This window comes from Lathyrus oleraceus, chromosome 6 (assembly GCF_024323335.1).
Source record: "Lathyrus oleraceus cultivar Zhongwan6 chromosome 6, CAAS_Psat_ZW6_1.0, whole genome shotgun sequence".
NCBI lineage: Eukaryota > Viridiplantae > Streptophyta > Magnoliopsida > Fabales > Fabaceae > Lathyrus > Lathyrus oleraceus.
Genome location: NC_066584.1, coordinates 19,600,621 through 19,609,502, shown reverse-complemented (window position 1 = coordinate 19,609,502; position 8,882 = coordinate 19,600,621). Strand labels below are relative to the sequence as shown.

Genomic DNA, 8,882 nt, shown 5'->3' with positions numbered 1-8,882 from the left:
ATTGAATATGAGTCCTAAGGGAATCATGAAATTGTTCAGGACAATGATCAAAATAAAGTCCAATATCAAGTTAATTAATTGATCAAGACTGAACTTGATCAACTAATCAAAGGGTGATGATCATGCTAAGGACATATTAAGCACATGGATTGATCTGAAGACTAAAAGCATTAAAATTTGGAATTAACATGAATACCCTAATCTCTAATGAATTGAATATTAAAGAGAAATTCTAAGATTAATTATAATTAAAGCCTAATTAAAATCTAACATGTATTATTTTTCAATGTGTTTTAATAAGTCTTTCTATGTATTTTTCAGGAATTAAAATGTGTCAAAAGAATTAAAGAAATAAAAGAAAGAAAAATTAGCCAATGAATAAATTAATTATGCAATGGGGGTGCATTGGCCTTAAGGGAGGATGTGTGTTAAGAAAACAGGGCGTTGGGCCTGATGCTGAAGGCCCAAAGTTGTTGCGAGGTTCAAAAAGGAGGTGTGTAAAAAATCAGGAGCGTGTGAGTAGTAGAGCCATGGGCCTCATGTTGTGTTGGGATTAGGCCCAACGTTCAAGGACAAAGGGAGTTTAAATGGAACTCCCTTCAACATGATTCACTCCCATCTTCCATCTTGCACTACTGCTCTCTCTCCTTTTCAAATATGTTGTTGAAGGTGAAGCTAATGGAGATGCAGAGAAGACCACAAAACCTTCAATCAGGTAAGCTGGTGATCCCATTCCTTGAAACTGAAGATGAATTGTGATTATATATAGTGAATTGGTGTAATTGTTTAGCTCAGTTTGGGTTGTGGTTGTTAGGGGTTAAATCACCATTTCAGTTAGTTAAATCTATGAGGAAATTAGTTAGAGAGTGTAACTCTTTTAGTTTCACTATTAGAAGTGTTATTCAATTTGCAATTAGTGATAATTGTGAGGTTTATTAGAATTAGTTAGTGGATGGAGTAACCGGTTGGTGTTAGTGACTGAGTTAGGAAATTTCAATGAGTAGGCCAAACTGATATGAAACTAGGGCTGATTTTAGAGATACTAGTGAAATTTGAGATGATTAGTAAGTTATTGCTATGTTAATGTATTTTTGTGAAAGTTAGTTTGATGTTGAATTGTTAGAAATCAGTTAAAATTTTCCTTTTGAATGATGTTAATGAAATGATAACTAACTGCATTAAAACTGTTATGGGATTGAATGTGACTGTGAAATACTTGTTGAGTTGATTTGAATTAATGAAAACGTTGGATCAATTGAAAAGGGTTAGTTAAAAGAAAGGTTAACTGTTAATTCTAACTGAATTGTTAATGTCTTAATTGAGTTAGGATGGTTAACTCGATTGTTGAAATGATGTTAAGTGACTTTGAATGTTTGGCTGCCAGTTAGATGTTGATTATGTTGAGTTGAGGCTTGAACTGTTAGTGTCAATTGAAAATAGTTTGGCTTGCTATGGGCATATTTATTTGGACTGATAGAGTTTTGAAGTTTTAATGGTCAGCATGGTAGTATTATAAATGCAATGCTAGAATTATGCTAAACTTATTATGTATAGATTTTATTAGGGACTGTCATGGTAGGAGCTAAATGATATGGTTTTGAACTGGTACTGTTAATGTTTCGTAAGATTAATCGGTCAACCATTTTGGTTAATGGGTTAGTAACATGATATCTTGTTTTTTTTTGTTATTTGGATGCATTGTCTTCTTATATGCTGGATTGTGTATGGTTGTGGCTATGTTTGAACTGTTTGGTGCTTATGTAGTGTTGGTAGGAATGACTTGAAATGAAGATATGCTCATGAAAGTTTTGGTCAAGGCATGGAGGCTTGGGGAAGGATTATAAAATGGCAAGGCATAGAATAAGTCATGGATCGTGGTTGGAGACTTGAAGACTTGGAAGTTCAATCATGGAAGACTCATGAGGATGTGGAAACAAGTAGGATAGGGTTTTAGGATAGTTGGTTGACTTTGGTCAACTCTTTGACTAAAAGTCAACAGTTGACTAAAAGTCAACTCTATGTCAAAATATGTAAATTTTGTGTAATTTGATTCTTGACTCTTTTGTAATAAATTTTTTGAAGGGTTTGTGATGGAAATTGGCCCTTAAATTGGATTGTATGTCTTATACTTCATGAAAGTTCTTTTCCCCTCCAAGATTGAATTTGTTTTCATATTTGAATTTGAATGAATCTTGTATTGGATGCGACTTGGTCTTACATTGTCATATCTTGAATAAAAAACGATAGCCAATGAACTAAATTGTGAAATGCTCCAAAATAAGTTGGTCAACAAGAGTCAACCTCCCATGGTTGACTTTGACCAAAGTCAAACTTGCAAGTAACATCAAAATTCAATGCCATGATGCAATCCAACATAACCAAAGACCATAAACCAAATATTGGGGTTCCACAAAGATTCTAGTCAAGAACAAAGATCAGCCACCAACTTGTTGTGCCCACAATCCATAATGTCAAGATGAAGCAAAATAACCATAAGCTTGCAAATCATAACTTAGTGCCTTGTATCTTAAATAACAAGAAAACTTTGAATCAATGATGTTATTTTGAGAAATGAAATTATAAATGAATGTCTTATGATGGATGATTAGGGCATGTGAATATGCAAATGAAATAAGCCATGGGCCAGATGAAATGAAAAAAATGTAGGGCAAATTTTGGGGTATGACAGTTGGTAGGATGTTTGAATTATTGTCAGTTATGGTTTGAACTGTTAGTGAATTAATGTGGAATTAGTTAATTGTGTTGATTAAGTTAGCAAGAGTTAGTTATATTAGTTGAAATGAACTGTTAGATAACATGAGTTTGTAGAAGTTAGAAACTAGTTGGATATTGTTGATGTATGTGACAACTTTGACATTAGTTAGGAGTTAGAAAAAGGTTTTAACTGTTATATTATTTGAATTAGTTAGGAGTTAGCAATGCTAAATGGAATTTCGAGTTGTTATGTTGAGTTGGGTTAGAGACAATGTTAGCTACGCAAAACGGTTATGTTAAACAAAGGAATAAGAAGGTGTTGATGTATGATTATATGAATGAAAGACTTATTCTTGATTGTTGAATTTGTCACATGGTATGCTAATTGAATGAAAGCAATTGCGTGTATGTTAATGAGGTATGCAATTCAACTTATTTTATGCTTGACTTGCTAGTACTAAAAATGAGATATTGATGACAGGGTGCATTGTGTGTGTATATGTGATGTTGGACTTTGTATATGCATTTGTATATGTTTGTGCATTGAATGTCATGACTTGGTTTATATATGTACATGAATTGTAGGGTAAGGTTGTGTATGATGCTAACTCATTCTCCTTGTTGTAGGGCTGTTGTTCATTTGGTAGGGTGAAACTTGGCTTGGCATGGCATCATCAAGATTTGGCAAGGCATGATCAAGAATGGGCATGAAGAAATTTTAGATAACTTGAAGAAATTTTAGATAACTTGAAGAACTTGATGGCACAAAATGGAGAATCAAAGAGGATGAAAACCAATGAAGGATTAGTATTTAGTTTGACTTTGATCAACTATTTATGGCACAAAATGACTAATATGCAAAAGGTCCCGTGAAGAAATTGGTTAACAAAAAGTCAACCTCTCATTATTGAATTTGCTTACCAAAGTCAAACTTTCACGAGACTTCCAATTTCATATGTCCATGATGTAATCCAATGTAATCATGTCTAGACCAAAATTAGGGTTTCCCTAAGACTTAGGTCAAGAGATTAAACATCCAAAGCCAAGTGTAGCACAATGGTCCCATAGGCTTGATTCACAAGTGCACCATATAAACCCTAGCTCATGAACTAACTTCCTTTTCCAATTCAATGCTTTTCACCATAAATAACAAGAAACCTTTGAATCAATGATTTTTATTTGAAAAATGCAAATGCAGATGAATGATCTTATGATAAATGATTAGGGTAAGAGTATGCAGATGAAGTGAGAAAAAGTTAGGGCAAATTTGGGGGAATGACATGTTGGAACAAAAAACCGTTATCTATATTAAATTCTAAGGTTACAAAAAGTTAAGGTTTAATTGCAATTTTGGTCCCTCTAATTTCATCTCTTTGACTTTTGGTATGCATATTTTAAAATTTGGTTTTTTAGTCCTTTTAATTTGTTTTTTTTCTAAATTTTAGTCCTTTTATATCTGAGACCAATTTTTAAAGACATGACTAAGGTATTGGTGATGTATTGATGGTGTGTCTATCACCCTAGCTAATTAAGTATACAATAATTGGTTAGGGAAACAGTTAGAGGTAGTTAGAATAGTTAATTATTTCTAAGCTTATCCTTGTAATGTATAGGTATATATCCAACCCATGTACTCACTTTGTATAAAAAGAAAACAAAATTTTATTCTATTGAAAAACTTATTCTTCTCGAATTGAGTTGGGTTTGTTACATCAACATGGTATCAGAGCTCAATGAGCTATGGTGACCAATCTTTCTTCTTTTCTGTTCTGATTTGAATTGAACTTACCTCATTGATCACATTCTTGAACTATTTTCTTCCTTTTTCATGGATCGCCAGAGCTTTTCCAATTTTGCAACAAACTCTGCAAATCCCTACTATTTGCATCTGAATGAAAGCCATGCACTGATTATTGTTGCTCATCCATTGGACAACAAGAACTACCACACGTGGTCACGCTCAATGCATACCATGTAAATTTCTAAGAACAAGGAAAAATTCTTTGACGGTATGTTTTCCAAACCAGCTGCTTCCAATCCACTAGTTGCTCAATAGACTCGCTGCAACATCATGGTTCTTTCATGGATTCATCGATCAGTTTATGATTCGATTCCGAAGTATTTTATATGGATTGAGACTGCTTCTGGTGTTTAGAAGAATCTCCGAATTAGGTTTTCATATAGCGATATATTTCGCATCTCAGACATACAAGAAAAACTTATCGCTTTCGCCAAGGTATTCTCGACGTATCTAAATACTTTACTTAATTGAAATTGTTTTGGGATAAACTCAAAAATTATCACCCATTCCTCGTTGTACTTGTTCATTTGCAATTTATTTTGGTGATGTTGATTCTGCTAAGTGTAACACCTCAAAATTTGCCCTCATCTTCTTGGGACTAGTTTAGCATTTTGCATTTCATTTTTAGGACATTAGTCATTGCATATTGCATATCATGTGAAAATAAGCAGGTCATCCTCCTAAGTCTTTCTCAGAAGATAGAGAGGTTGAGAGATGCAAGCCTAAGGGTCTCATAAATTGATCATTAGCCATCTGAGGGTTGCTCTTCAATTAGGGTTTCTTGGTTCCTCAAGGAGGTTGAGTATTATCTTGGTTGAAATGGTACATCATCATCATCAAGGTTCATTATTTCTGATTATGTTCTTTGGGATTAGGGTTTTGACCTCTAGTCAACCCTAATCAGTTGCATTCTACCAGTCAGGGTTTTTCAAGGAGATGAGGTCTTTATTGAGATGGAGATCATCATATGATTTTATTGAGCTTGTATAAGCTAGGGTTTCATTGTGGAGCCATTTCATCAAGTGGTTGAGGCTCAAAATCATCTGTGCATGTTCAAGTCATCCATCAACCATAAAAGTCAACAGAAAGTCAACTGAGGGCCAGGAGGTGGAGAAATGAGTTTCAACATCTCATTCATGTTCAAAGGGGGCTTATTAATCATGTCAAATGCATATCTTGAAGAATTTGAGGTCAAGTCAAAAGTTTCCAAAAATGGAAAGTGACCTATAATTGAAAGTTTCCCAAAATGGAAAGGTTTTGACTCAAATTCAACTTGATCTTGCATCATCAAATAAGCTTCAAATGAAATTTTGTCCAACATGAAAGTTGAAGATCTCTTTCTCCCATTTCCAAAAAGTCAAAGATCATGAATTTATGATGAATGGTTGAAGAGATATGATCAAATCATTGCCAAGGATGCATGGAACTTCAAAAGGCCATAACTTTTGATTCATAACTCCAAATTTGGTGGTTCTTTTTGCAAAATGCTTGTCATGACATGAAGTTTCCAAAATATCCATCACATTGCATGAATTTTCATCATATGATCATTTGTGCATTCAAGTCAATTTTGGAGGGAAAATTGAAAATTGAAAATTGGTGCATTGTATGGACAAAATACCATTGCCAATGTGTTTAAAAAATGATTTTGAGTGACTTTGATCAAGCACATGGCACTGTTCACGTCCATTTACTACATGCACCATGCAAATTTCCAATTTTTGTCACCACACCTTATCTTGCTTAACTTCAACTAAACCTTGATTAATTTTAATTAAAATAGGATTAGCACATGGTATATATACATAATTGTAACAGAATTTGGGGAGGTTAATCACAATTCACCATTTCTAGATCTAGTTTTCATTTCCCTCCAAAATTTTCTTTCAATCTTAATTCAATTTTTTTCCACATAAGCCTTGAATCTTCTTCCATATTCTTGTTCCTTGGTATGGATTCAGCATAGATCAAGCATTGAATCATCGTTTTTGGACCAGAATTGTGCATATGAAGCTCAAGAACTCAAAAATGGCAAATGCAAATTAAGCAAGATCTACACGTTTCTAAGCTTCAATTTCTTCATCAAACATCACTACAAGTGTTCTAGAGTTGATTTGGATCATTGCAAGGCCTTGGATCGTGCGTTTTCAAGAATTGTTCTTCAAGATGTCACATTTTTTATCCTCTTAATTCTCTGTTTTATGTACATAATCTTGTAGATCTTGTTGTGGTGAGAATTCTGATATAAATTTTGTGGAATTTGGATGAAAATTGAGTGAGATATGATGATTTCAAGTTTGTAGATCTAGAAAGTTTTCCTTCGATTCTTGATATTCATGATGAATTAGTGTGAATTGTTTATGGATTCGTGTTCCTCATTGTGTAAGCTTCATTTTGGTATAAAATTTGTGAAATTCTGGGCACTTTGAAAAAATCTGGAAATTTGTATGAATGTTCATGCCACTGTTCTTCTTCTTCATCATGAAGAAGATGAAGATTCATGCGTTCTGGAGATTTACGTCGGTTTCTGGAGAATAGCGTCGGTTTCAAGCGATGTTTTCTGAATATTTCGCATGCAGCTTAGGGTTTAGGGAGAAACGGTGGCGTTTTGGTAATTAGCGCGCATTTCATTCAAAAGTTGACTGGCTTCGATCCTCAGCGAGGGCATTATTTCAATTGTTCAACATTTTTGCTTTTTCCCTCCAAATCACATGCCATGTACATATTTGAATTTCATTTTTTCTATCAACTTGTAAAAATCATAACAAATTGAAAAATGCTCCAATTCACTCCCAAATTTTTGCACAATGTTCTTTGTGATGTCTAGTTTTTTATGATCATGAGTTTGAAAGTTGTGCATGGCTGGAAATTTATTGGCTCCTGGTTGATTGAACACATGTACATTTGTGACCTTGCCTTACTCTTTCTATCATGAAATGCTTGTTTTTAATGCAATGGACTTGAAATTTTACATGATGATTCTAGACATGTTAATGGATGTTTTAGGCTTGGTTTGGTATTTTTCTCATTTACCATTTCTGTTTTATGCATGTGTTTGCATGGTGTGACAATTTGTGTCACACAATTTGATGATCAACTTGTGCAATTTAATTTCCATATCAAATGACCTTGGATGTTTCTGATTTTTTGTATGATGGATGTTTTGGATGTGTTGAATACTCATGAATTTTTCCAGAATTATTTGAGTCATTTCTGTTTTGATTTGGAATTTCTATTCATGATGATCAAATGTGTGCCTTGAATTGGTCATTGACTTCTCTTGCCTACCAAATGGACTTGTTTGATGATTATGATTTGGTCCTTTATAGGAATTGTTCTTGATTGATTAAATATGATTCATGTTGAGTTTGAGCTTCTGTTTTGGATTTTTGATTCACCTTTGACCCTAGGCTTTGACCTAGTGGTTTGTTACTTACCTTTGAGTTAAGAATTTCAGGTTCAAGTATACATCTCCATGGTTGATGTTGCTCCTTCATTTGAGCTTGATCATTAGTTATTGTTGGCTAACATTTGCTGTTTTGTAGGCCTTGATGATGGTTCACTAGTGTTTATGGCTCATGTGTTGCATATTGGGTTGTCTGTTTGATATTAACTATTGATTGCTTGTCTGGATTTTGTACTGATTGGTTTAGATGTTTCCACAGGTACGTAAGTTGCTTTAAGTTCATTTGAACTTTGCTTTACTTTGCTTATGGTTGGCATACCACTTAGGTATAATTCCTTGATCTTCATGTAGTCTGGAAGACCTGTCATGTTACTTTGGCAGGCACCTGTCTGAAGCCCTCCTTAAGAGGCAATGTTTGTGGTTGTTTAATTTTGTGCCAAGCAGGTTAAGTCCTCTTATGAGGCAATTGGCAGATAAAAGGGATGTGCAATCCATCCCCTGCTATCCAGTTGTGTTATTCATCCTGCTCACACCATGTGTTGATGCACTTTGAATAAGAACCCAAGATCTTGTCGTGTCAGTCATGTGGAGAAGAGTTCCTACATTCTGGACTCCCACACTTCCATTGTTTCAAGCTCTCCCAGACCAGGGATAAGAGCTGTGAGGTCTTACCCTCACTTCCCATTTCATCTGCTTCACCCTAACTCTTAATGTTAGGGTTAAGAGCTCAAAACACCCATTTCCAGTTGGCTTGTTTGTCGAGGTTGATTTGACCCCTTGACTAAAGCCCAGCCTTGTATGAGCCATTTGTTTGCATATAGTGTGTGTGCTTGCTCTCTTTTGAATGCTTGTTTGCTGTTTATCTGTTGTTTCAACTTGCTGCCTGTGCGAGTTAGGATCTGTTTAGATACCTCAACCTAGGACCATTGTGGATTGCATGATAACTATTAGGCTCGAGTC

At 34.6% G+C, this 8,882-nt stretch overlaps 1 long non-coding RNA gene across 1 annotated transcript; it reads left to right on the top strand.

Annotated features, from left to right (window-relative positions):
* Positions 1-545: 545 nt before the first annotated feature.
* On the top strand, positions 546-2,155 carry LOC127091173 (uncharacterized). Its single transcript, XR_007791880.1, has 2 exons — positions 546-715; positions 1,765-2,155. It is a non-coding gene; the product is annotated as an uncharacterized LOC127091173 (long non-coding RNA).
* Positions 2,156-8,882: the final 6,727 nt, after the last annotated feature.